General features: G+C 41.5%; 1 non-coding gene across 1 annotated transcript; it reads right to left on the bottom strand.

Annotated features, from left to right (window-relative positions):
• Positions 1-20533: 20533 nt before the first annotated feature.
• LOC141636593 (small nucleolar RNA R71) lies at positions 20534-20640 on the bottom strand. The gene has a single exon (XR_012541199.1). It is a non-coding gene; the product is annotated as a small nucleolar RNA R71 (small nucleolar RNA).
• Positions 20641-25193: the final 4553 nt, after the last annotated feature.

The raw sequence follows: 25193 nt of genomic DNA, 5'->3' as shown, positions 1-25193 counted from the left end.
AAAAGACGAAAGAAAGTAGACGAATTAACAGAAGACGAAGGAAGAAGAAGAAAAGCAGGAACTACGGCAGCCTCAGGAAGAGGCGCAGCAGATGTTGCAGCTCTTCGAAGAGGCGCAGCAGTTGCTGCGTTTCTTCTCGACGTCTGTCTCCCGTTAATCCGTAAAAAGGTTTGAATAAAAGGTTTTTTAAATCGGTTTTAAATATGCTTTCGACGTAGATTTTACAATAATTTGAGTACAAAAGAAAAAATACAATAATAAAAGATGGGATTTACACCCTCAGACTTACATGTTTGATGAAACGAGATTGACTAAGTTAACGATTAGTGATTGCTCGACTCGAATGTACGATGAAAGTGCCCTCGTAAGAGGAATTAAACTAGATTGATTAAGTTGATTGAGTGGAGTTGGTCAAATTGGTCGATCATGCAAAACGAGACTGGTACTTAGAAGAATCCGAGCTTACGTGGTCGAAAGTTCAAGCACGTAGACGTCAATAAGAAAAGAGCACGGTCTTAGATTGCAAAGGGAGAAAAGAAGGGCGGACACTCGCGTGAGAAATATGAGGAACGAAAGTCCCTATTTATACTAATCACGCGGAGGAATTGGGGTTTCGGTAAAACTTTGGAAACAAATCTCGAAAAGATCATAAAATACGCAGAAAGGAGCTGGGGAAGAGGCGCAGAAGCCACTGCGGCTCTTGGAAGAGGCGCAGCAGGTGCTGCGTCCTTTCCCCAGGGGTTTCCTCCTGCGGAAGAAAGATTTTCCGCGTTTCTATTACGGAATTGCGGTAGATCTCAATTTCCTTATTATTTAAAATATATTTTCGGGAAATATTTTGCCAAAAGATTAAAAGATTGAAATATGGAATAGAAATATCCGGAACATTCCAGAATATTCTGACTCGGCATTTTAAACGGTTATCAGAAAATGAAGATGGTTTTTGACCCGGACTCCAAATGAACTCTAATTACTGTCAAAACGACCGTAACGGCATGTATATGATGACCAAGGGGTAGACACAAGTGTATGAGCTATCACTTGATGTTAAACTTACGAATTGTCATAAATCGTTCCGTATACCAAACATGTGGCCCAATCATCACCGGGTGGTTTGCGGGAGGTGCAGAAATGAGGCATCTACAGAGCCCCCACTTTGACTGAGGCTTGGACAAGGCGAAAGTCAAAGTATAGCCATCAGGTCAATCGAAGATTACAACCTGACGACTATGGCGACGCGAGGTGGCTCAAGGGGTTTGAGCCAAGGACCTGTCATCAGGAACATTTTAGAGTCTGTCGACTATCGGGGAGGGTAGTTTAAAGTCCATTAGACTACGTAAGAAGGCTCGCTAGCCATAAGAAGAGATCATACCTGAGACTTCTTTTTTCGAGGGGAAATAAAACGTAATATTGAAGGGGTGGCAGGACGTCGGTAGAAACTGCTGGGTGGAATCTGCTTACGTCGGTCTCAAGCGAACTCCACCAAAACTTGAGGTTGAATCTCCATGTCTCGAGAGGAACAATCGGCTGTCATGAACTCTCGCTGAGGGACTAATTGAGGCGTGTCGTAACACCTGTCAGAAAAAATGCGCTCGTTGTTGCAAGCGAAGTCTTGATAAAGTACTGCGACAATTCACAGTCTACTCGAAAATACGGGCCCGGACGAAGAATAAACATTAAACGGACCAAATATACGATATATGGTGTTGAGGAAGAGGCGCACCAAAGATAGGCCCACAAATAACGAACTTGCAATGAATTTTTGAAGATCAAATTGGAGGGAAGCTGAGGAAGAGGCGCAGCAAGAGGTGCGACTCTTGGAAGAGGCACAACACCTGCTGCGTCTTTTCCTGGGTTCGTCTCTGTCTGAGTAAAAACTCGACAGAACCGTGTTTTATTCATAATAACAAAACACAAATTCGTCAAAAACTCTCTCAAATTCCAACCATTTTCCGTCAAAATATGATCAAAAGCTTGCATTTTGCATGACTAATCGAGGTATGTGTCCTATTCTTGCATTAAAAATCCGTATTTGCCTAATTTGAGTCGACAAATTTGGGGTTTCCAACCCTAATTGTCGAAAATTTTAGGGCTTTTCCCCCAAATGAATTTATCTTGTGAAATTGACTTTAGAAATGGATAATTGGTAGTATGAGGAACGTAACCATGTGTTCATTTCGAATTTTCATCAAGTATTGAGCATTTGAGTGAAATTGTGACGGTTTCACAGCTGTGTCATAAATCGCTTCGAAAATAGCCTTAGGATTGCCCATTTGTGATGAAACTTAATATTTGGAATCCTTATGTGATGGGTTAACTTCCTACCATCTCGGATTTTTGATTTGCAATGGCTTTCTCAGGACACTCTTCTAGGGCATAATCGTCGTTATAATGAAATGCTGCCAAAATTTCGACTCAAACCCAGGCTTAGGCATGAACTTAGGCTCGAACTTAGACTTTACGTGACCCATATGACCACATGAGCAGTCGGGTTTCAGGAGAAAAGGCCAAAAATGGTGAGAAAAGAGCAATTTTGGAGCTTAAAAAGCTTGAAAATACCCTGACTAAGGCTCGCCGTCACTTGACGCGGCCTAATTCACTCTAATTTTGCAGGTGATGAGGCTTCTACGTCAGGGAGAGCTCCCATGGAGGTGGATATTGGTTGCGACCCTTCTCTTACGTTTGAGGAGGCATTAGAGGAGGCTTTTACTGTAGTGGCTGCCGAGGAGGAGGTTGCTGAGGAGGAGGCTCCGAGACGGGCCAACATTAGACGAGGTGGTCGTCAGCTGAGAGGAGCACCTGAGTGGGCTGAGAGATGGGATAGCCGCCATCTCATATGGGCAGCGGAGAGTCACCTCTCTTATAGGACAGTGAAGAGCTTGGTAAATCTTGAATTCATCACTCGAGCTAAATATAGCTTTGCATTGAATCAAAATAGGGGGCCGGAAACATGAGATCTTTTCTGGCTACACGACGATGATGGAGGCTTACGGAAGACTGTCGGCGGAGGAGCAGGCCATCATCAAGCTTGGAGCTTTTGGAGCCTTGGTACGGGCGTGGAGGGAGATCAAGGAGAGGAAGCTTCGGGCTAACCTTAGCCTGACTCGAGCCTTTCTTGATCTGTTCTGGGACATGACCTCGACCTTTCACATGCCTTTCGGCGAGGTCGGGGTCACGTTGGAGGACTACGGCATGATTTCTGGTCAGCCATGTGAAGCTGAGACTGTGCTGTGGCCGTTGACGGCCATGAGGGTGGACTCGGCCAAGGCCAGGAGGCTGATCGGCTGGAACCTAACGGCGAGTGCTTTTAGGGTTCCCGGGTTAATGCCGAGCACTTACGTCAGGGTTACTTTGTTGGCCGGATCCCGATGGTGGTGACGATTGACGGGAGGGTGGAGGATCCTCCTCCCTGCACTGCGAAGCATAGAGCTCGCATGTGGCTCTGGTGGTTCTTGTCTTCACTCTACCTAGGAGACAAGGGGGAGAGGCTGTCGACGAAGCTTCTTCCCTTCCTTTCTGACTTGCGTGACCTGGGTCGTTGGGACTGGGTCACTCCTGGCTATGCGGTCCTCACTCGCTACATGAGGGCCATGATCTGTCCCGAGATGCTGTAGAATGGGATTTCTCCTGCTACTGTTGGCCCTGGACTACTATTGGAGGTATGAACTTTCATTTTGCATCATGAAAGATCATTTCGATTCCTTATCGAATCGCAAAAGATTGTCATTGATTATCTTGTTTTGTAGGCGTGGGTGTATTCCTACTTTCCAGGCTTTGCGCCCAAGGGGACAGAGCCAGGGCGAGAGCTTATCCTGTCGTGAGGGATTGGGTGATGTATCTTAGGAAGAGCCAGCGCTCTTCTTACGATGTCTGTCGACGGGGCGTGAATTCCCTGAAGTTAAGTGACATGAGTACTTCTTGATCATTTTCTTTTACTTACTTATTCATCACTTTTTATAAACGATCATAAGAATGACTTATTGTTTTCTTGTCTCAGTGGGTGCCCAGGCCTTGGGCGGACTATGCTGGCGCTCCTCCTTTCGTGGCTGAGGTCCTTCGACCTAGGAGCTCGAGTCGGTTGCTGCTGAGGACGTCGATGGGTCCAGTGTGGTATCTGGGCGAGCGTTTGATTCATCAGTGCTCTCGTGACGCCTTCACGGTTCCCATTGATCCTCCTCGGGTGATGTTTAGGGAGCCTTCCGATGCTGAGAGGGAGGCTGACCTGGCAGACGTCGGTGGTGACGCTCTCCTTCTTCTTGGCGAGGATTACTCTGCGTTCACTCGTCGGAGGCTAGCGTACTGGCCGGTCGTGGTAAGTGCTTCGTTTTTCCCTTTACGAGTTGATTTGATGAACGAACAATGATGAATGATCATCGAATAAAGAAACCATCTGAATTTTACAGGAGATTGAGGAGGCGGGCGTCGAGCCCCCAACGTACCCTGAGACCCTCGAGTACACCGACGCGGCGGGGATAACAACGATCTCCGAGCTTCGTGACTTTGGCGAGTGGCAGCATTTGATTCGGAGGGTAAGTTCCCAACTCGGTTAGCGTTTGTATAAGAATACAGTTGTCCATTTTCTGTCCATTTACTGAGAATCTTTGTTTATTGAAATGCAGGTGGCGCCATCTCAGTTTGTGGCTTTGTGGAGGGTAGCCAACCGGCTTCGGGCTACTGCCATCGAGGCACTTGCTGGTGGTCGAGGACGACAGGTATGAACCTTTCGTTTACTTAATTTTTGAATTTTCTAACTTTCTTTGCATTTGAAATGATTGACATGAGCCATTTCTCTGTCATTCGCAGAGGGAGCGCGACTTGGAGCGTGAGCTAGCGCAGTCCCAAGAGGAGATGGCTCGCCTGTTGAGGGAGTTGGAGGTCCGAGACGCCGAGATTGCTGCTCTCGTGGCGAGAGTTAGCGAGCTAGGTGGCGACCAGTAGTAGTTGCTTTTGTTTTTTGTTGCTTCTATTGTCGGCTGTACCGCACACATTTTGTACATTTTTAGGACTTTTATTTTGGACTTTTAGACTTTGTTTCGGGCAAGAGCCCCCCAGTTTGATGTACATATGACCCTTTGATTGTATATATGGTGACCTGAGTGCCTTTGCTGCTGGGTTGTCTTGTTTGTACCTGCAGGTTAGCTTTGAACAGGTTTGGTAGATAACGGTTTACGCCGTCACGCTGCCGAAATTCACATAGAAAATGCACACGTATTTGTACACATGGCCTAACTAGCGCAAAACAAAGAAAGGACCTGAAAATGCAAAAAATTTGCCGAAAATGATCGGACGGTAGGGAGGGCTACCCCCTAAAAAAAACGAAAAAAGAAACGTCTAAGTTTTAAATGAAATGTGAAACGGGAGTGAAATGATTCCCCCAAAAGAAAAATAAAAAGAAATGGGTAAGTTTGAAATTAAAATGTGAAATGGGAGTGAAATGATTCCCCCAAAAAGAAAAATAAAAAGAAATTGGTAATTGTGCTTGTTTGACGAAAATGTCGATTTCGCCTTGAAAAGCGTGCCCGTAAGATTAGGAAACACAAAAATATGGTAATTTGACGGAATTACCAAAAATAATAACCTATACGAATAGGAAATTATGCTTAAAGGAATTAGGAAAGTTCCAACGCGGAAAAAGCACCGAAACCCTCTGAGGAAGAGGCGCAGCACGAGTTGCGATCCTTCGAAGAGGCGAAGCAAGTGCTGCGCCATTTCCCCAGCTTGTCTGTTCTGACAAATTTTTGGAAACAGCTTTTAGTATAAATATAGACGTCGATGGAGTTTTTATTCACACAATTCTTCCGTCTTTCTTCCGTCTATGACATAAAAACTATCCAATTATATAGAAAATTTGCACATCATGGATGCCTTCGAAAACCGTCTCAAAGAAAGGACAAACAATTTACAAATGTCGAGAAGCATGATATGGGTGCTTTCAATTTGGGGTCAATTTTGAGTTTGAAACTGGTGAAGGTTGTGAAACCGTTCTTGGATGCTTATCTCGAATATTGGGACCCTAATTTCCACGTGTTTGCCTTCCCCGGAGGTGATATCTGTCCTTTTCCTAAAGAAATTGCTGCAATTGGTGGATGGGATCCTGAACATATGCCTGCTATACCCTCTAGCTCTCAAGGGTACAAAAACAAGTTTAGGGACTTGCTTGGACTGACTAAAGCTGAGGTTGATCGCCTTGTGACCTCAAAAGGAGTCCGAATGCTTGATTTCGTTGATCGATTTATAAATAGGGCAGACCCTTCGATCTCCTATGTTGCGAGGCGTAGGGGATTCGCGTTTTGCCTATTGCATGGTATGTCTTCCAAGGGCATGTTGATAAGGAGATGAGAGGTGATCCTCGTTATCTGAGCTTGGTTGAGCAAATGGAGTTGCGCAGGAGCCCAGCTTGTCTATGTTTAGGAGAGATCATATTGGGATTGGATAACAGAAAATGCAACTGCGAGCTCCCTTATTTAGGAAGTCCTATCATTCTGCAGGTAAAAAGTGCAACCTTTTTTCTCCTTTTTTTTGTTTTTTTCGCTTCGTTTTCTTTTTTTTTTGGGTTGGATACTAATTCCTGCTTTGGTAGGTTTGGCTCATGGAGCGTCTACGGTTGATCGAAACCCCAGTTAATGTTTCTGCGTACCATGCTCGTTCGATTGCAATGAGGACTAGACTTTATATGGTGGACTTCACCCGGGTTTGCAACTATTGGGAGAACAAGTTGAAGAATGAGGATGACCCCTTGATCAGATGGATTGTGCCATGGTGGCATCTCATATCAGTTACTGAAGTATCGTCTTTGGATCCTACTCGATCAGTGCGTATTCCTGGATTGGAATTCATGATATGCATCTTCCCGAAGAGACTGATGAGGCAGGTTGGCTTAAAACAGAAGATTCCTAAGCTCGATACTGTTCCTCAGACTGCAGTGGCACTTACCGCTGAGAGTCGTAGAGAGTGGGCTCTCAAATGGGCTCAGAGAAACATGTGGTTCCTAAACTCTTCGGTTAGTTCATTATGGGTATCGGATTCCTACTTGCAGTGGAGGAAGGCTACTACTCCTGAGGAGCGTGAGAGGATAAGGAAGCGCAAGCCCATTGATTACAAGATTCGTGATGTAGCAAAGGAGAAGGAGGAGTATTTGACCGAAGGAGAGGAAGAAGCCGGATTCCGAGTTGTTCATCCGTCGAAGAAACCGAAGACTTCTCCTGCCGTCGAAATGGTGGTTGATCGAAATGGTAAGGCTAGACCGCGAGAGAGACTGTTGGTGATTAGGTCCTAGATAACACAGGAGCGCCCGGCTCGTGGTCGAGATAAGAAGTATGACAAAAATGACAAAGGCAAGGGGAAGATGGAATAATAGCCTAAGTCGTAGTATTATTTATTATTATTATTATTATTATTATTATTATTTGTGATGCATGGTGGGGTTTTTAGAATCCTAGTATATTTATTTTAGCATTTTTATATTATGTGGCGTACTATTATTATTTATGGAAGGAAAATGAATAAAAGATTAATTAGTAATGAAACTATTGTGATTTTCTTTTATTACTCTTGTTGAATTCCAAATGCATATGCAAATGTCCTTCTATTTAAATTTAAAATAATGGGTTGTATCCCGTGAAGGATTGGCTACGTATTCATTTAAAAAATGAAAACAAACCCTTGTGCGTAGTTCGAGTAAATGTAAAAGAATAATTGTTCTAAGCAAGAGCTTGTAACGAACTAGAAAATGAGCATGAGCTTTACTTACTCCTAAAGCACAATTCAATTTATTTGATGATATGAGGATGACGAGTTGTCAGAATGCAAGAGCAAAGTGACATAAGCTTTATTTCAGCGGGGCCAGGGGCCGGTTTTTTATTTCGTGCCGCATGAGCAACACGTAGTGTCACGCGAGGCGCGTTTTTGTTCTTATTCTAGGCATAATATCGTTTCAGTTGGTCGAGGTTAGTTGGGTTGGCAAATTCATTCCCATCTAGGTCTGTGATTCTAACCGCACCCCCGGGAGTATGGACTTGACCAAGAATGGTTCGGCCCAGTTGGGTTTGAACTTTGCTCGTGGATCGATAGGTAAAAGAGCTCTAACTGATTTGAGGACTAAGTCTCCTTCTTTGATGTTTCTAGGCTTGACCCTTTCGTTGAAGGCTCGTTTGATATGTGCCCGATATGTTTACACATTGTGTAATGCACGCAATCTTCGTTCGTCCAAGAGGACGAGTTCTTCATATCTACCTCTCTTCCAATCAGCTTTTGGGATTTGACTTTCAAGTAGAATACGCAAGGATAGGATTTCCAGTTCAACTGGTTGCACGACCTCCATACCGTAAGTCAAATAGAAAGAAGTAGCCCCAGTGGGTGTCCTGACGGATGTGTGATATCCCCATAAAGCAAATGGTATCTTACTTGGCCAATCCCGATAATTGTCAATCATTTTCTTGAGGATGGTGACAACGTTCTTGTTGGCTGCCTCTACCGCGCCATTAGTTTGTGGTCTGTATGGCAAGGAATGGTGGTGTTTAATGTTGTATTTGGCTAACAATTGTTCAGTCTCAGCCTGGAAATGTGATCCATTGTCACTGATGATCTCATGTGGGCAACCATATCGACAGATGATATTGTTTTGTATGAACTTTGCCACATTTTTGGTTGTGAGACTAGTGTAGGATGCTTCTTCTACCCATTTGGTGAAATAATCGATTGCCACCAAAATGAAACAGTGACCTCCTATTCCGGCTCGGGTTATCTTCCCGATGATGTCGATTCCCCAAGCAGAAAAAGGCCAAGGAGATGTCATGGTGTAGAGTAATGAAGGAGGGACACGTTGCACATTCCCGAAGATTTGACAGTTGTGGCAATGTTTGACATATTTGATGCAATCGGATTCCATGGTGGTCCAGTAATATCCCAAACGTGTGATTTTCTTTGCCATCATTTGTCCACTCATGTGAGGGCCACATTCTCCATCATGGACTTCTTCCATCACTTTTTGTGCCTGTGAACGATGAAGGCAACGCAAAACTACACCAAGAGGTGTTCTTTTATACAATTCTCCTTGCATAAGGACGTATTGGGAGGCTAGTAAGCGTATAGCACGTTGTCCTCTCTTATCCATATCTGGTGGATAGGTGCCATTGAGCTTGAAGTTTAGAATCGCTTGAAACCACGGCTTCTCTGGGTTTTCTTCTTCATCTGTGATTTGGTGCACATAAGCTGGTTCTGACCGTCGTTCGATGCATAAAGGCATTTCTACCATATCATCTGGCATATTAATCAGAGATGCAAGTTTTGCAAGAGCGTCTGCAAACTGATTTTCTTCTCGAGGTAGGTGTAGATAAGTCACTTGATTGAAGAATTGGGCAACTTGGTCTATTCTGGCCTGATAGGATGCTAGACTTTCACTTCAAATTTTCCAAGACCCCGTAATTTGGTTGATGATCAAGGATGAATCTCCATGTACTCGAAGATTCTTGATGCCTAACCCTACCGCCGCTTGTAGCCCAATGAGGCAAGCTTCATATTCTGCTGCGTTATTTGTCATCTCGAAGTCGAGCTTGATAGAGACTGGCGTATGCTCACCTTCAAGAGAAATGAGCAACACTCCTAATCCAAATCCTCTTAGGTTCGACGCTCCATCAAAATAAAGGTCCCGGGAGTCTACATTGGTTTGGAGTATATCCTTTTCCGGAAACGACCATGTGTCTATCGCTTGGGTATTGTTGATGGGGTTTTCTGCGAAGAATTCGGTGACAGCAAGCCCTTTTATAACTTTCAGAGGCACATATTTGAGGTCGAACTCTGAGAGCATCAAAGTCCATCTTGTTAAGCGTCCATTGAGAACGGGTTTTTCGAAGAGGTACTTGACAGGATCCATTTTTGAGTATACCTTGACTGAATATCTAAGCATGTAATGGCGTAGCTTCTTTGTTGCCCACACAAGAGTGAGGCATGTCTTTTCGAGTGGTGTGTACTTGCATTCATACTCCAAGAACTTCTTACTGAGGTAGTAGATAGCTCTTTCTTCTTTTCCGACGGTTTGTGCTAGCATAGCCCCCATGGCTGTTTCGGCCACTATGAGATATAAACCAAGAGGTTGATCTCGTTGAGGAGGCATGAGCACTGGTGGTTTGGCTAATATCTCCTTGATTTTGTCGAATGCCTTTTGACAGTCGTCATACCACATGGTGTGATCTGTTTTCTTTAGCTTTTTACAGATAGGTTCATAGATTATGGTGAGTTTCGATATGAATTGACTTATATATTGCACCTTGCCTATAAATCCTCTAATCTCCTTCTCTGTCTGAGGCTGTGGCATTTCAATTAGAGCTTTGATTTTGGAAGGGTCGATTTCTATGCCTCGTTGACTGACGATATATCCCAGAAGCTTGCCTGATGTCACCCCGAATGCGCATTTCTGAGGGTCGAGCCTCATGTTGTACTTTCGTAGTCTTAAGAAGAATTTGCGAAGGTTATTAATGTGCCCCTCTCTATCCTTGGACTTGACAATCATATCGTCTACATACATCTCGACTTCTTTATGCATCATGTCATGTAGTAGTATAGTTGCGGTGCGTTGATATGTAGCTCCAGCATTAATTAACCCAAATGGCATAACTGTATAGCAATAGGTGCCCCATTGAGTGAGGAAGGCGGTCTTATGCATGTCTTCTACGGCCATTTTGATCTGATTATATCCTGCATACCCATCCATGAAGGACAACAACGTGTGATCTGTTGTATTGTCCACTAATATGTCGATATGTGGTAGAGGAAAGTCATGTTTGGGACTCGCTTTGTTCAAGTCTCTGAAATCAACACAAACACGGATTCTCCCATCTTTTTTGGGCACGGGTACTATGTTGGCTACCCAGTCTGAGTACTCGGAAACTTTGATGAACCCGGCTTTGAATTGTTTATCGACTTCTTCTTTGATTTTAAGAGCCCATTCTATCCTCATTCGACGAAGCTTATGTTTTACAGGTTTGAAACCTGGTTTGATTGGAATTTTGTGTTCGGCAATGTCCCTGTCGATCCCTGGCATGTCTTTGTAGGACCAAGCAAAAACGTCTTTGAACTTGTGTAGGAGGTCTATAAAATTGGCCCTTTTAGTGGGGCTCAAGGTTGTCCCTATCCTAAGTTCTTAGGGTTCTGATTCGGTTCCTACGTTGATGGGTTCAGTGTTTTCTATAACTGGTGCCTCTTCCCACTCTTGTAGTATTTCTTTAGCTATGTAGGGAGGTAGTTCGATTAAGTTTAGGTCTGCATCATCCTCATTTTCATCGTAAACAGAATTGCATTCAGAATAACACAAAGAGTAAGCAGAATCTGATTTATTCATATTAAAATTTGAAAAGAGTTGAAACAAAGAAGCCATCTGTTCAGTAGTCAGTGGCGGCAAAGGAACAGCTGTCGGGACATTTCCCAAACTACTGTTACTACTCGATGCTATGCTAGGGGAAACAAGGGGAGTGGGAATGACGACAGGAGGAGACTCTCTAGGGACTTCTCTAGACTCCGACTCTAATTCCGACTCTGACTCTGACTCGAATTCGTTGTCTTCTGGTTCTCCTTTGAATATCTCTCCTTCTCCAGTGGTGAGCATGAAGAGTCTTCCATGGTTGTTGGTCCATTTGATCGACTTTCTCCATCCTTTTTGCTGGTTCGGTTTGGTTGTGATGCCTAGCGTTGCAATGATCTCATGTATGATGCTTTTGGCTTCTTTGGTTAAGGGAAGATCCTGGTGGTAGACATCTTCCTCGCTATATTTCCATATCCCGTTGATTACCTCCTCTTTTGGGGAGATAAGATGTGAGCAATCTAAGGTAGATTCGTCACTTGTAATCATCAAAACTCCAAGAGGATTCTGAGTATTATTAGGCTTACCTCCAGGCGTTATTGGTAGGCGACTGTCTTCGATCATGTCCTGAAGTACATGTTTTAGCTTGTAACATTTTTCTGTATCGTGTCCCTTACCTCTATGATATTCGCAGTATGAATTTTTATCCCAGAACTTGGACTTCTTTTCTGGATCAGGTGTAGGCCCTATGGGTTAGAGTTTACCCTGTTTCATCAACCTCTTCAAAGCATTGGAGTATGTATCGCCAATGTTCGTGAATTTCCTTTGTGGGTTATTCTTCTTTGATGATTCGAGAAAGTTAAGCTCATTAGTCTTGCTAGTAGAGCCATAGGAACGACTTGTTGAGCCTTGATATCCACGACCTACCATTTTGGACAAGAGTCCTTTACGGATGTCATCTTCAATTCTTGTCCCTAGTACGGTTAAATCCTTGAAGGTCTTGATGTTTTGATACCTCAAGTGACTTGCATAAAAGGGCCTTAAGTTGTCCACGAATTTTTCCACGAGGGTAGCTTCATCTGGACGCTCGACAAGTTGGGTACTAGTCTTCCTCCACCTACTTAGGAAGTCGGTGAAACCTTCTTTCTCATTTTGGGTAAGAACCTCTAAAGTGCGCATATTGACTTGGATTTCGGCGTTATCCGCGTATTGTTTAGCGAACTCGATTGCGGCGTCATCCTAGGTGGCGATTTTCTTGTGTTCTAGGTAGTAGAACCATTGCTTAGGAATGGTGTTGAGAGATGAAGGAAATATCCTTAAGAATATCTCGGGTATGATGCCTTTGATAGACATGTAATCTTTGAAAGCACGAATGTGGTTCAAGGGGTTTTCATGTCCCTTGAATTTTGGGATATCAGTCATGTTAAAGTTGGTTGGAAATTTGGTGCTCACGGCCTCATACTTGTGATTGTTTTCCCTATAGATATCATCTCCTTTGAGATACATCAATTGTTCCTCCAAGTATTGGAATCGCTTTTCAGCTTCGGTAAGACCTACAGGAGGATTGATTTCTAGCTGTCTAACATAAGGTGGAAGGTTGTCATTCACACATTGGCTGGGAATGTCATCTTCTACAGGAGGTAGTCTAGTTTCTACCGCAAAAATTCGGTTCTCGATGGCATTAAGGCGTTCATAAGCTTGTTCTTGATTTGTTTGGACACGAGCGAGTGCGGCTAGGATCAGATCATTACCATTCGGTAGTTGTCCATTGACACTTGCGTGACTAGTTCCGGGCAACTTGGAAACTGGATAGGAGATTGACGACAAATCAAAACACGATCGACCATTCTAGCACACTTACTGAAAGAAAAGACTCGAACAGTGAAGTGGGAGTGTGCCACTTGTGTAAGTGAGGTTTGAAAAGTGGCAAAGTTTTGAAATGTTGGTACTAGTCAACTATAGTGTAGTTGTAGGAGTGGACTCGAAGTGAGGCTTTGAAATGGGCTTTGAGGCCCGAATTTTAACTCGATTTTTGGACAGAGTTTGACTGGTTTTGCGCTAATTTAGGCCTTTTTTTGAAAATATTTACGTTTTAAAAGAGGTTTTGATTTTACAAAATTCGTCATGGTTTTGTTTAGAAAATGGTGATCACATATGATACAAGCATTCATACATGCATTATAACATTATGCTGAGTGCATTTAAAGGGTTTTGGCTTAAAGGGTGGGTTGCCATACCGAGCAATCAAACCCGGCGTCTGTGGAGAGGCTCGTACCAAACAGGAGTAAGGCCGATTCCTAGTCCATTCCCTCGAGTAGTGAAGGCCCTTGATACAAACATGAGTAAGCATCATGGTATGGTTGACGTCAATCGCTATCCATCCTTAGGCCCAGATAAGAATTTGGACCGTCCAGCTGGGACGATTGGTCGAATGGGTTGGGTTGGGCCTAGGAAGGCCGAATAAAACGATATAAGAAGACCGAGTAATGAAAACCGACAACTGTCTCATATAAACTATTCCCTAACCATGTTCAAGTTTCACCCTTGGCAACACGTAAGTGTATTACTCCCCATCAGAGTCACCAAACTGTGTACACGGGGGGCCCACGGGGTCGCTTGGGAAAACAAGCGTTTGCATTTGTGAAGCGCCACCAATTTATTGTGGAAAATTGGAAACCGTTCGAATACCTCGTGTCATGTCAAGACACAAAGTAATGACATAGACACTAAGAACTCGTTACCCTTAGCATTCTATGTCTAGAATGACTCTCGTGGATGCCAATGAACGCGGATGTTAACAGAGATCTAGAGTAAGGGGTGAAGGTACGTATTAGGAAGCTCTTTTGATCGAACGCTTAATCCCGCCCGCCTCGATGGCAGCCTCTACTAATGATTAGGGAAAATCATCTATACTTGATGTGTTGTCGATTATATGCATGCAATGCAACAAACAATAAATTAGTCCTAGCATGTGAAGGTTAACTAAGTCGGTCAACACGTAATTTAGCACACAATTGGGTCGAAGTAAGGATTTAAGGTTGATTACATGTGAAAACAAGCAAACAATAAAGAGTATAATAAATGAAATACGATAATTAAAATTACAATAATTACATTGGTTTGATCTACGTCGAAAATACATTTAAAATGAATAATTTGAGAAAAGAAAAGAGAAAACAAATAAAGAACAGGTTAGCGGTGATAATACAAGTAATAGTAAACTAATACGTAAGCTAATAGATTAGGTCAAAGCAACAACGAAAGTTCAGAGACAGAACTCAACCCGGAACAGGCGCATCAGAGCTGCGTCCCTTGGAAGAGGCGCAGTGGTCACTGCTTCTGTTCCTGAGGTGAGTTCTGGCTGTGAAGCCGGAACTGCATATCGTTAATATTCGTTGGTGATTTAATTATCGATTAATGATATTTGACTCAATTAGAAGTAATTTAACAGGTTATTTACATATGAGAGGGTCATAGAAGCGATAAAGGACGGACTCAAATTAATTAGAATGAATTAAAGACTAATTACGAATTAATTACGAATTAAGCTTATTAGAACAAACTAATTAGGTTTTTTAATACGATTATAATTAGGATTATTTACAAATTATTAAGTGACAAAGAACAGATGAAAATATACAAAAGATGAATTTCAGAGACTTGATATGGATGAATCGAATCTCTAAAACCCGGATTTGATTTTAATGACGAAAACCCGCAAATATTAATTACTTGGGATTTAAGTCGGAAATTAAAAGTGATAAATTATTAATGAACTATGTATTAAGATTAGTATACGAATGAAATAAAGGAAAAATAAGAAAAGACGAAAGAAAGTAGACGAATTAACAGAGGACGAAGGAAGAAGAAGAAAAGCAGGAACTGCGGCAGCCTTAGGAAGAGGTGCAGCAGATGCCGCGGCTCTTCGAAGAGGAGCACCAGTTGCTACGCTTCTTCTCGACGTCTGTCTCCCATTAATCCGTAAAAAGGTTTGAATAAAAGGTTTTATAAATCGGTTTTAAATATGCTTTCGACGTAGATTTTACAATAATTTCAGTACAAAAGAAAAAATACAATAATAAAAGATGCGATTTACACCCTCAGACTTACATGTTTGACGAAACGAGATTGACTAAGTTAACGATTAGTGATTGCTTGACTCGAATGTACGATGAAAGTGCCCTCGTAAGAGAAATTAAACTAGATTTATTAAGTTGATTGAGTGGAGTTGGTCAAATTGGTCGGTCATGCAAAACGAGGCTGGTACTCAGAAGGATCCGAGCTTACGTGGTCGAAAGTTAAAGCATGTAGACGCCAATAAGCAAAGAGCACGGTCTTAGAATACAAAGGGATAAGAGAAGGGCGGACACTCGCGTGAGAAATATGAGGAACGAAAGTCCCTATTTATACTAATCACATGGAGGAATTAGGGTTTCTGTTAAACTTTGGAAACAAATCTCAAAAAGATCTTAAAATACACAAAAAGGAGCTGGGGAAGAGGCGCAACAACCACTGCGGCTCTTGGAAGAGGCGCAGCAGGTGCTGCGTCCTTTCCCCAGGGGTTTCCTCCTGCGGAAGAAAGATTTTTCGTGTTTCTATTATGGAATTGCGGTAGATCTCAATTTCCATATTATTTAAAATATATTTTCAGAAAATATTTTGCCTAAAGATTAGAAGGTTGAAATATGGAATAGAAATATCCGGAACATTCCAGAATATTCTGACTTGGCATTTTAAACGGTTATTAGAAAATGAAGACGGTTTTTTACCAGGACTCCAAATGAACTCTAATTACTGTCAAAACAACCGTAACGGCGCGTATATGATGACCAAGGGGTAGACACAAGTGTATAAGCTATCACTTGACGTTAAACTTACGAATTGTTATAAATCGTTCTGTATACCAAACATGCGGCCCAATCATCACCGGGTGGTTCGCGGGAGGTGCAGAAATGAGGTATCTACACAAATTAGCATCAGTTTTGCAAACTAAGGTAATGAATGTCGGACATTTCGTTAATCAATCAAACTGAAAACGAGATGGGAGTAAATAAATTAATCAAATTGAGAACTCCTCAAATCATGGCAAGTCAAAAAGTCGAGTACAGGCAAAGCGAGAACATATCCTATATACTAGCAGTCTAGCAAAGTAGTCGACTTCTCGGCGACTTCAAGGGGACAGACAAGAATAACAAACAACAAGGTGCAACATAACACAATGATTCAATTGGGTTAAAACTAATACCCTTAGAAGTTAACAACATTTAAATCAAACCAAAAGAAAGCTTAACCTGAGCTAATGAGAACATCTTGATCACCGCAGAAAACCAAATATTTGAAAAAGAGTTACTGGAGTCCTAAATATCTCTTTGAAAGCCATAGAACCATTTGAAGATTCTTATAATATATTCACATATAGAACTTCAACAATCAATCTAGCTAATGAAACATAATTTCACGCGATAGTTCAGACAACGAGTAAAGGAAAAACACAAGTAAGAGGAGTCGTATTACACACCGACATGCATCCAACTTATTAATATTCTGTAGCTAAAAGCTTCAGTTAAGAGCTGCACAAGAAGTGGGTTTTCTATGTTCAAATCCCTAAAAAATATTGCTACCACATAACCAACACACAAGTGCGAACTAAATTTAGAATTGCATCACCAAACTAATCCCCCTAGTAAAACAAAACTACTTCTAATACATGCTTGAAATTAGTTAACAATAGAATCAACTTTGCCACAAGTCCTAGTGCCATACACTGATCAATCTAAATATTGAGTAACCTTAATGTTCAAGTTGCAATCGCAAAGATTGTTGCTATCATTTAAATCGAAAAGTGACAAGATGCAAAAGACAAAAATAAATGAAGCTTTACATCGGAAACATCCTCTCCCACCAACGATACACAATCGGACCCTCAAAACTTTTCCTTCGCTGGTGCACCCTCATCCCCGACGCAACATACCTCAACGCGCCACCATCGAAAACCACGAGACCAACCGGTGATAGTTTTCTTGCATAATTCAATTGAAATCGAGGTATACAATAAACAAAGTAAGATTTCAGAAAACTAATTGAACCGTCAAAGAAATCGGGAAACTTAAAGCCGAAAATCATGGAAGTTGTCAGAAAATTCATACCTTGGTTGCTAACAATAAGAGCGACAAAAGAAGCTTGGCGGCTTACTGGCTTGGTCTGCGTGCCCGGCGTAGGATAACACCATGGGAACTGCGACGGGTGGTGGTGGTGGATCAGGGAGATAGAAAGTTAGGTGGGGTTTGGATAAATAAAGGATAAGGTAGAGGGAAGTTAGCGATGGATTGTTTCAAACTTTTGATGTTCAGATAATTTTTTATATTAGTTCGTACGGTTCGTATTGAATATTAATTCGCACCTGACCCCGCCCCTATATATATATATATATATATATATATATATATATATATATATATATGAAAATGAGTAGCAAGTGCATGAAAATTAATAAAATGTATTTCGACTCGATTTCCGTCAATAACTTATACTTTTTGGACTAAGAATTATGTTGTCTAGCCATAAAATTCTATGCCGAATCCAAATATGTCGTTATTTAAAAAAAAACAATATCCATAAGGTTGAGGTCTCAAGGTTCTGATTATGTTGGTAGTTCTCACCGGATCCCAAATCTCTCTCTCTCTCTCTCTCTCTCTCTCTCTCTATATATATATATATATATATATATATATATATATATATATATATATATATATATATATATATATATATATATATATATATATATATATATATATGATCCAGAAATCAACGGCTTAGATTGAATCTGAAAATAAATTAAATTTAGCAATTAAAATTAGGTACTCGTTGCTTCTCTTTTGATGTGACTCATATTTGTGCACATTTAGTCCCGGAACTAGCCTCGTTCCTATGCTTTCTAGTGCTTATTAGTATCGTTTTTTATCTTTAGTTCCCTACTTTGCATATTCTTTGAGGTTTTGTGTCCTTGGTTGGAGAGGAATGCTAGCCTTGAATTTATGGAGCAAAGTGGAGCTAAATGAAGTGCATCTAATGACCAAGCATCAAAGAGGAGACCATTGCTAAAAGCCTAAGTAAATAAATGAAGTAGAATGGGCAATGATGAAGACCCCCACGACCCCTCAACGAACCCTATGGATCATTAGGCAGTCAAAGGAAGAAGAAGAAGAGTTGATCAAAGATCCGGGCGTCCCGAGCTCAGGTCGGGCGTCTCAAGCCTCAATCCGGGTGTCTCACCGTCAGGTCGAGCGCATCACTGGGCAGCACAAGCATACTTCAAGGTCAAGTCGGGCGGCTCCTTATGAGACTTGCAAGGCACTAATCTTCTTCTTAGGGACTTAATCGTCATTTAAGCCCTTAGTTACCCTAATGCTTGTACTTAGTATAAATACCCCATTATGTTAGGGGATTAACAAGGAAGTTTTACCAAGTTATAATTTACCATTAATCAAATTTATACATTATTAATCTAGTTCTAATCAAATTGTATTTACTCAATTCAATAATAATCAAATCTTAATTCCTCTTTAATCATTCAAGTGTTCTTAGAATTAGTTGGGTAATTTGAAAACTATTTGGGGTTTATTGAAGACTTGACAACTCTTCATCATTCATGAAATGTTCTTCTATTATTCTTTGCTTATTATTTGGATCATCCTTAAAGTTGGTATAATCCCTTTTACCCTTGCTTAATTAATTATTGCTTTACTCATTCACCATGTTTAACCTTGTTAATATGATTGACACTCTTATTAGCATGTTTACCATAACCATGAGTGAGTAGTGTCCTAGTTAGGGGTAATGGGGGAATACGGGAACTAAAATATGGGGGTAGATCCATACTTAATATAATATATTTTCATAACATTGCTTGCTTGTTGTAGTTTCAACTTATGCACATGTTATGCTTGATAAATTGGTTGATTGAAAACCTTGCATGCATACATCTCTTATCTATTCAACAAGACTTGTAAGATATAAACTAACTCGAGTCTTTTTAGACCATGCATAAAGTTGAATAGGAAGAAACTAAGTCGACTTGTAGGTGTTGTACAGTCTTGACCGACTCGGCTCCGGGACCCAAATCTTCCTAGGAATTGTAAGACATAAACTAACTCGATTCCACTTCAACAATAATTTGCTTGCAAGTATGTAAACATATTTGTATCATCACCACCATGAATCCCCTATAAACCCATGACCCCCTAGTGCTTTAATCAATTGTTTACAAACCCCTACTTTACTTTCTTGTTTTACTCTCATTTCATTGTTAAGTAGTTTAGTTTGATCTCAACCCAAATTGTGACACCCTAAGACATAGCTCTCTACAACCGATAACTTATTTCAATACCCGTCCTTTGGGATCCGACCTTTACTTGCCGCTCTACTAATAGTAGTTAGTTAAGATTATAAATATTGTTTAGGTCGGTTAGCTTAGACGACAAAGTTAGAACCGAATCAAAAATGGTGTCGTTGCCGGGGACGGTGTTCAATTGAATTGTTATCATTTGTTTTTTTTAGTTGTATCTTTCTTAACCTTGGGGAATTAAAACTTCTCAAGGTAGTTTTAATTATTTTCTATTTGTTTGCTTTTTGCATGTCTAGGAGATCACAAGGTAGACCTTTGCCTATTGATCCCGAAATTGAAAGAACCTTGACCAACATTAGAAGAACCGTTAGAAGGGCTTCAACAAGTTTGGGTATTGGAGAACTTGTGGACATTGGTGTTGTCCAATTAGATAGTGTTGAGTTTACCAACCCTTTTGCAAGAGAAGGAGAGGAGAACCCAATTCAAAACCAACCACAAAATAAACCCACAATAACCTAAATTTTTATCTCATTCCGTACAAACCGAGGAGAACCTACCAAATGATACTCCAACACCGCCTCACTTAACCGGTAATTTCATTGCCAAATCCGCATTCATACAATTAGTTGAGAGAAGTCAATTTGGAGAGATGCCTAGTGAAGATCCCCATCTACACATGGAGACTTTTTGTGATTTTTTGTGACTATTGTGATGCAATCTCTCAAACCAGAGTAACCCAAGACCAAATTCGATGGGTGTTGTTTCCTTTTTCCTTGATCGGAGCCGCAAAGTAATGGTTAAAGAGCCTAGACAAAGCTACCCTTGCAATTGATTCATGGAAGAAGTTAGCACTTGCTTTCTACAAGAAGTTCTATCCTTCGGAGAAGACTAACAAGTTGAGAGCCCAAATCACCGGGTTCAAGCAAAGAGATGAAGAGTCTCTATATGAGGCTTGGGATAGATTCAAGGATACATGTCGCTCTTGTCCTCACCGTGGACTAAGTGCGTGGTTCCTCGTCCAACAGTTTTGGAATGTCTTATATGAAGACTCACAAAATGTGCATAATATGAGCTCTAATGGGAGATTCACCGAGGTTGATGACGACCAAACATGGGCTAAAATTGAAGAAATGGTGGTTCATAATTCCCAATATAGTAGGCCAAGAAAAGCCACTAGGGGAGGGAAGCATGAGGTGGATTCCATCACACAATTGGCTGCTCAACTAAGTGCTAATATCGACACCATAAACTTGAAGTTTTAGAAGGCCATGGCCAAGCTTGATGAAGCTTCCCAATCACCCAAACAACATGTCAATGTTATGATGGAAACATCCTCAATCCCAAATGGAGTGTGTGAGAGTTGTGGAACCTTGGGACATGATCAACACGAATGTAGGGGAACAAATGAACAAGTAAATGCTTTCCAAGCATACAAGAATGGCACCCTTTATTCCAACTACTACAACGAGAATACCAAATTCTATCCAAACCTCTCATACAAGAGCCAAAATGTCCAAACCCTCAACCCACATACATACACACCACCCCCAATGAGAAATCCTACTCAAAGACCATACTACAATTAACCCAATCACCAAGCTTTCTATGTTCAAAAAGCAGTCCTCCAAATGCAAAAGAGCCAACAAGATTTCTTTGCTCAAATGCAAAGGAATAGCCAAGCCAAAGACACTACCATCAATAATATCCTTGCTCACACCAAAATGTTGCAGACTCAATTGTCTCAATTGGCCTCTTCTAGCTTCTAAAGACAAAAGAGACAATTACCACCTCAAGTTAATCCTCCCACAAGACATGAGACCATCAATGCTATCCACTTGAAGAGTGGTACAAGATATGAGGGACCAAATATGCCAATTGAAGAAGAAATTGTTGAGAAGAATGACAAGCAAAGTGATGTGATTGAACCACTAAGGAGAAATTCAAAGGTGGTAGAGACAACTACCAATGACTCATCAAAGAAGATAAATGAGGAGAAGGTCAAAGAAATTGAGAAAGAGCCTATTGTGATTAGACTTCCATTCCCAAGTCGCCAAGCCAAGCCCAAGTTTGATTAGCAAGTTGGAAAGTTCATGGAGATTGTGATGAACTTAGAGGTTTCTATACCATTCACGGAGCTAATCAACCATGTTCCGGCCTATTCAAAATACATGAAAGATATCCTTACCAAGAAGAAATCTATAAGGAAGTTGGAAACCATTGCCTTTACAAAGATAAGTAGTGCAATTCTTCAAGGGAATTCCCCTCCAAAGCTCAAGGATCCGGGAAGCTTCTCCATCCCATGTACCATTGGTGATACAATAATCAACAAGGCACTATGTGATCTAGGTGCAAGTGTGAGTGTCATGTCATACTCGGTATGTGAAGACTAGGAGTGGGAGAGCTCAAGTGCACCAACATGAACTTACAAATGGCGAATCGGTCAACAAAGAAACCACTAGGGGTATCGGAAGATGTACCCGTGAGAGTAAGGAAGTTCTTCATACCGGTGGACTTTGTCATTGTTGATATGGAGGAGGATTCCAATATTACAATCATTCTAGGAAGACCATTCCTACACACCGCCGGAGCGGTGATCGCTGTGAAACATGGAGAGCTTACCCTTGAAGTAGGTGATGAAACAATCGCCTTCAATCTTAATAAGACTATGAGAGCTCCTAACTTGTTTGAGCCATGCTTTATGGTTGATCACTATACTCAGGAGAGTGACAAGAAGAAGATGGAATCTCCATTCAAACAACAAGGGAAAGATGGAAATGTCAAAGAGAAGGGCAAAGATACACCCCCGAATTGGAAGAAAGATATTAATGATGTTGAAATGGCTCTATTCGGAGAGCATGGAATTTTTCACAACAAGAATGAGAGCTTGCAAAGCTCACCCATGACAAGTATAGATGGAGGCCTCATTGGCCATGATAACAAAGAAGGAGAGTTGCTCTTGTCAACTCATGATCCACCCAACATAGGGGAGAAAGCAAATGAAGTGTATGGTCTATAAGACAATGAATTTGAGGGATTGGTCAATCCCTACATTGGGAATGCTATGACTCTAGACCAAGGCTTGATGGATCCTTGTCAACACTATGACTCGGATTATAACAATGAAGACAACAATGTGCAAGGGTCTATGCAAGACCATTATTAAGAAAATGAACAAGCCTTTGACTACCTCTACAAGGTGTTGAGCAACATCAACAACGCCTTGGCTTTGCCCCCTTGACACCTCTCAAAAGAAGGAGAGTTTGGTGGAGTCCTCCCTAAACCACCATTTATAAATATTCTAACCTCTTAACTTGTATTTCATTTAACTTGTACATTACTCAATTTTTCCATTGCATTTTACATGCTTTGTTTGACGGATTTGTGTAACATGAGAGCAAGTGAGGGGGGGGGGGGATTTTAATGTGCTTCAAATGTGTAGTGTTTGATAATCAAGTGTAGGGAAGCACATGCCTAGGCTAATCAAGCCTTTGTAATGCAACCCAAGAATAAATGACGAAGAAAAGAAGAAGAATTGATGCGGGGCAAAGATCCCCACGAGCAGACCTGAGCTCGTGAGGACTGGGAAAGAAGCACAAAGTGAAATTTTGCTCAGGAAAGAAATATGCCCGACCCGACACTAGCTCGAGCAACCCACTTCTCAGGTCGTTCGACCTCAACTCAAGTCGTAGGTCTTGAAGGAGCTCTCAATTGTTAACTTTGCACTAGACGACAATATGGCCGTCCCAAACACAAGTCGAGCGAGCCAAGCAAAAATCCGCCCGATTTGCCTTCAAGACGCCCATCTCCAGAGCCAAGCAGATTATTGATTTTTCACTGGATAAAAACCCGCCCGACTCCTCCCCAATCCGCCCGTACCTACCTGCTACATCAACATAACACGGGACTCACCCCCCCCCCCCCTTCTTTATTTCATTTCATTTTATTCAAACACAAACACAAATAATTTCCCTCATTTCAACCTTCAAACCCTCATCCATAAACACCATTTTCTCATCCAAATTCACCACAATCAAATCCAAACTTGCTCAAATAAAAAATAAATCACTCTTTTATCAATAATAAGACCATTCAAACAACAATTTCTTCACAAAATCAATCAATTTCTCTAGGGTTTGGTGAAAATCCAAAAATCCCCAAATTGATTGGGCATTCAATTGAAACTTGAAGAAGAAAGGAGCATTAAAGCATATACTTGGTTTGTTGATACCAATTTGAAAGGAGAATAGTTATGGCAAGGACTAAAGGAGGCAACAAAGCAACAAAGACACCAATTTTATCCAAGCGACAACAAGCTCTTGCATCAAGGGCATTGGTCTAGGTTCAACAAAGGGAGCAAGCCCCATCAACCGTCAATGCTATCGAGGAAGCTACTACTTCTATCCCGGAGGTGGAATAATTGAAGAATTATCCGGAGGTAACTTTCATATCCGATAAGCATAGGCTTGCATTCGAATCCCTAGCCAAGAAAAAGATTCCAGCTACTAAATTTGTATGTCAAGATGCTTTGGGTAAATTGGGTGTTCTTGAGCAAACAAAGGCATTCTTCGAGTCTATGGGGTTGTCAACCCTCTTTGAAATGAATGAGCTAACACACCCCTCTTTGACATTGGAATTCATTAGTTCCTTGGGGGAGTACAAAATTGAGACTCGAGATTGTGTAGAATTCCGTCTCGAAAACAAGACTAAAACAATGCATAAATGTGATTTTGGTAAAGTGTTTGGGCTTAAGAACCATGACCGATTCCACAAGAAACCTTTGGAGTTTTTTATGCCAAACCACTTTGGCAAGCTATCTCCGGTCGTGAGTTCACTACTTTTAAGGAGTGTCATGCCTTGTACATTCATCATCCGGATATAAGTTATTGGCACAAGTTCGTGGCTAACACTTTGATTACTAGAAAGGAAGCCAATCACTTGACGGAATTAGACTTTGTTTACCTTGAGTCCTTTTTGAATGTTGGTGGGAAGCCCAAAAGTGAGTACAATATTCTTCAACTATTGATAAAGAGATGGTTGGATATTGAGAATGGTAAAGATGGCGCAGCTTTCATTGTTAATGGAGGCTTGGTGACAAGATTGGCTAAGCACTTTAACCCGGAGTTCAACACAGACAACACTTACAAAGCGGTTAAAGGAAACCACCTTCTTGATATGAGCAATTTGATCCACAAATTTCAATGGGTAAAGCATGATAACTTAGACCATACCTATGAGTGGCTCATCAAGGATGCCAAGTCTATTGTCTTACCAAGCAAGATTTATCGCATCTCCACCCACCGAACCAACTACCTCATTCCCGTTTTCGAAAGAGCCAAGACCATCATCAAGAAACAACAAAATCCAAGTGAAGAGCCCTCCTCCTCCATTGTTACACCACCATATCTCTTTGCCTACCATGAGTTCAAATCGAGTAATGCTATGGCGAGCAATGACTACTTGACACAATTAATGCAACATATGCATAAGGAAGCATACAATGATCAGGTGAATGTCTACTACGCCCAATATCCACCCCTTTTCCATCTTGCTAGG

Source organism: Silene latifolia, chromosome Y (genome assembly GCF_048544455.1).
Source record: "Silene latifolia isolate original U9 population chromosome Y, ASM4854445v1, whole genome shotgun sequence".
NCBI classification, from domain to species: domain Eukaryota; kingdom Viridiplantae; phylum Streptophyta; class Magnoliopsida; order Caryophyllales; family Caryophyllaceae; genus Silene; species Silene latifolia.
Note: the sequence above shows the minus strand (reverse complement) of the source record. Positions and strands in the feature narration are given on the sequence as shown.